General features: G+C 35.4%; 1 pseudogene; it reads right to left on the reverse strand.

Moving 5' to 3' along the window:
- The window catches only part of LOC111472932, a 9,547-nt pseudogene continuing 4,652 nt past the window's right edge, over positions 1-4,895 (reverse strand).

Below are 4,895 nucleotides of genomic sequence, written 5' to 3' on the forward strand. Positions count from 1 at the left end.
CTATGCATTGTTATTAATTCTTTCAAGGACTTGATAAGGGTCATCCCCTCTTGGATGTAACTTTGTCTTCCGTTGAGATGGGAATTGCTCCTTGCGAAAATGTATCCAAACCCAGTCACCAGGTTTAAAAATGATTTTCTTCCGTCCTTTGTTAATCCTTGACGCAACTTTGAAATTTTGGGTCTCAATTCTCTCCTTCACCTCCTTGTGCAATGTTTTGATCAAGTCTGCCTTACTTGTGGCTGCATCACTCACAAACATATTAGAAGGAATAGGAAGAAAATCAAGAGGCGTAAGTGAATTAAATCCATAAACAACTTCAAAAGGAGAACAATGAGTTGTACTATGAATTGCTCTATTATATGCAAACTCTACAAATGACAAACATTCATCCCAAAACTTAATATTCTTAGAAATAATAGCCCTAAGCAATGCTCCTAATGTTCTATTAACCACCTAAGTTTGTCCATCTGTCTGAGGATGACATGTAATTGAAAACAACAATTTGGTACCCAATTTACCCTACAATACTTTCCAAAAGTGACTTAGAAATTTAGCATCCCTATCACTAACAATTATTCTAGGGATTCCATGTAATCTTACAACTTCCCTAAAAAATAAGTCAGCAACATGTTTTGCATCGTCCGTCTTGTTACATACAATAAAATGAGCCATCTTACTAAATCTGTCTACCACAACAAAAATACTACCTTTTCCCTTTTTAGTGTGCGGTAAACCAAAAATAAAATTCATAGATATATTAGTCCAAGGTTCATTAGGTACATTCAAAGGAGTGTACAATCCATTTGGTTGTGATCTAGATTTAGCTTCTTTGCATTTAAAGCATTGACTACAAAATTTATGAACATCATGCTTCATTTTCGGCCAAAAGAAGTGTTCATGCAACATATTATAAGTTTTATTAATCCCAAAATGTTCCATTAAGCCACCACCATGTGCTTCTTTAACAAGCAAATCTCAGATAGAGCATTTAGAAATACAAAGCTTACTTTTCTTAGATAAGAATTCATGAAACACATAATAATCATCTACAGTTGTTTTTGTAAGACAAGATGCATAAATAATTTCAAAGTCGTGGTCATCTCGATATAATTCTTTAATATGCTCAAATCCAAGAATTTTTGCACTGAGAGAAGTAAAAAGATTGTACCTTCTAGATAATGTATCAGCTACCACATTATCCTTACCTTGCTTATATTTGATGACATACGGAAATGTTTCAATAAACTCCACCCACTTTGCATGCCTACGGTTCGGTTTGCTTTGACCCTTAAGATACTTCAAGCTTTCATGATCAGAGTAGATCACAAATTCTCTAGGCCATAAGTAGTGTTGCCACACCTGCAATGTGCGAACTAAAGCAAACAATTCTTTATCATAGGTAGGATAGTTCAATGCTGCCCCATTTAGTTTTTCACTAAAATACATTACAGGTTTGCCATCTTGCATCAAAACAATACCTATGCCCAAACCACTTGCATCACACTCAATTTCAAAAGTTTTATCAAAGTTAGGCAAGACAAGTAATGGTGCATTGGTTAATTTATTCTTAAGCTCATTAAATGCATTCTCTTGCATATCTCCCCATTTAAAAAAACCATTCTTTTTCACTAAGTCATTCAATGGTGCAGTTATGGTGCTAAAATCTTTTATAAATCTCCTATAGAAGCTAGCTAACCCATGAAAACTACGAACGTCACTTGCATTTTGTGGTGTTGGCCAATCCCTGATTGCTTTAACTTTCTCTTCATCTACTTCTACTCCATTTTTACCAACTATGAAGCCAAGAAAGTTAACTTTTTCCATGCAAAAACTACACTTATTAAAATTAGCATAAAGTTTCTCTTTTCTAAGTGTAATCAAAACTAACTTAACATACTCCACATGCTCATGCAAGGTCTTTGAATAAATTAAAATATCATCAAAATACACAACAACATGCTTTCCTAAATATTCTCTCAAAACGTGATTCATTAAGCGCATAAATGTACTAGGAGCATTAGTTAACCCAAAAGGCATAACAAGCCATTCATACAATCCAAACTTAGTTTTGAACGCGGTTTTCCATTCGTCTCCTATATGCATTCTAATTTGATGATATCCACATTTCAAATCAATCTTTGTAAATAAACATGAACCATGCCATTCATCAAGCATATCATCTAGCCTAGGAATAGGATGTCGATATTTTACAGTGATTTTGTTGATGGCTCTACAATCCACGCACATGCGCCACGTTCCATCTTTCTTCGGCACAAATAAGATTGGTACAGAATATGGACTCAAACTCTCTCTATATAGCCCTTCTCCATAAGCTCCTCTACTTGTCTTCGAATTTCTTTAGTCTCAGTTGGATTGGCTCTATAAGCTGGCTTATTAGGAATTATCGCCCCTGGAATGAAGTCTATTTTATGTTCAATACCTCTAATTGGAGGTAGTCCTTTAGGGACTTCATCTTGGAATACGTCATCAAATTCCTGTAAAAGAGATTGAAACATAGTAGGCAATGACAAATTATTATCGTTAGAGACCAAACATCCTTCCTTGTATACAAGTACAAAGATGGTTTTTTGTGAGAACATTGCCCTTCTAACCTCTCCAACTCTAGTCAAACAACTCACATTCTTTCCTTTTTCTCCAATTTCATTCTTTTTTTCACTATGGTTTTCTCGTTGACTTTTCTCTATTTTTTCACTCAACTCTTTTTCCTCAAACTCTTTCTTTTTTTCTTCCAATTTTAATTGATCAGCAAATACATTTGCAAAACTCAAAGGCACAAGAATGGTTTTTCTACCATCTTTTATAAAAAAATACCGATTCAAATAGTCATCATACATAACCCTCCTATCAAATTGCCATGGTCGGCCAAACAATATGTCTCCAACATGCATTGGTAAAACGTCACAAAGAACTTCATCTTTATATTTTCCTAAAGTAAAAGATATTAAAGCTTGAGAAGTTACCTTCATTGTTCCACTGTCATTGAGCCATTGAAGCTTGTAAGGTTTAGGATGGTGTTGGGTTGGAATTAGCAACCTTTTGATCAGCATTGTACTTACGACATTGGTGCAGCTTCCACTATCAATTACAAGACTACAAGGAGTCCCCTTAACTAAACACCTTGTGTGAAATAGGTTGTCTCTTTGATCATCAACATCCTTCTTTGTAACTTGAGTTTTAAGAAGTCTTCTGGTTACAAGTACCAAATGACTCCCATCTTCTAGTTCCTCCTCATGCTCCTGGATTTTCTCTTCAACTAGCTCATCATGGTCACTTTCCTCACTATCTGTGACAACTTGTCCATTCTTGATGATCATGACTCTCTTGTTAGGACAATCACGACTAAGATGACCAATTCCTTGACATTTCCAACATTTGATGTCTCTATTTCTTTCTCGAATCTCCTTATATTCCTCCGCATTCTCTTTACCCTTGGAGATCTCAACTTTGTTCTTTTTGTCAAGATCATACTTGCCTCCAACTTTGAAATCTATCTTTTCAATATTTGCAATCTTTTTCCAAGTGTTGAAAGTAGTAGACTTTGAAATACCATACCTCTTGGAGTTCTCCTTCTCCCAAGCTAGTTGCCCTTCGATTTTGACAGCAAGGTGTAACAATTCTTGCATATCAAAGTATGCTTTCCTATCCACTTGATGAGCAAGTTGTCGGTTTAACCCACCAAGAAATCTAGCCATTGTATCTTCCTCATCTTCATCAATATATGCTCTATTCATAAGGGTCTCCATTTCTTTATAATATTCTTCAACACTTTTGGATCCCTGTTGTAAAGTATAGAGTTTTTGCTTGAGTACTCGAGAATAATGCTTAGGAATGTACCTTTTTCTCATTAATGTCTTCAGTTCCTCCCACGTTTCAATTGGTTCTTCATAATTTCTCCTCCACTCTGATTTCAAAGATGTCCACCATTATATAATGGCATAATCACAAAATTCAGCCACAACAAGCTTCAACTTTCTTTCTTCACTGAAATTGTTGCAATCGAAGACATGCTCAATTTTTCTCTCATATTGCAAATACTTCTCTGGATCAGATTTTCCATAGAAAGTTGGAATTTTTAGCTTTACTCCCCCGACTCCTTTTTCTTTTTCTCTCTCATACTGGTACTCCCTCTCAATTCTTTTTTGTGCTAAAATTTCTCTACCCCTTCTTCTGACTCTTCCTCTCCCTCGACCGACATCTCTCCCTCCCCTAGGACTATGTCCCACTAAAAGGGTGACATTGTCATCTTCTTCATTTTCAACTCCTTCATTCAAGAGTACTTCCCTCCCTTGAAGATTACCTAAGGCTATTTCAATTCGCTCCATCCGGTCTGTCAATGTACTAATAACTTGATTCAAACGAGTAATTGTTCCGATTTGTGCTTCTCTCCACCTAGCTTCATTGATCTCCCCTCCATTTCCTCCATCTTGGTTCATGATTGTACAAACAGTAGTGGAATATGTTTAGGACCTCACACACTCAACTCACTGATTTTACACTCAGGGACACTCGTGTTCATACACACAAAGGTAGGCTGTTTGGGAAAGAGACTAAATTATGATCAAGGTAGGCTAATATATCGGTAAAGCAATTCTGATAGTAGCAAGTTATTCAAGGCAATCAAGATAAGTTAATTATGAAATAACAACAAAACAAAACAAGACGTGAACAAAAAAAATAAGTGACACGAAGATATTTTTGGATATAATTGCACACTGAAAAAAAAATTCCAAAAAGAAAGGATGTGAAAATTTTAAGAACGATCTAACTCTCATTTTTACAGAATTCGGGAAATTTAAAAGTTATCTTCAAGCGTAGATCATGAGGAAAAGAAAAAAAAATATCAAACACAACAATTCTAGATTTAGATGGAT

Source organism: Cucurbita maxima, unplaced genomic scaffold, assembly GCF_002738345.1.
Source record: "Cucurbita maxima cultivar Rimu unplaced genomic scaffold, Cmax_1.0 Cma_Scf00093, whole genome shotgun sequence".
NCBI lineage: Eukaryota > Viridiplantae > Streptophyta > Magnoliopsida > Cucurbitales > Cucurbitaceae > Cucurbita > Cucurbita maxima.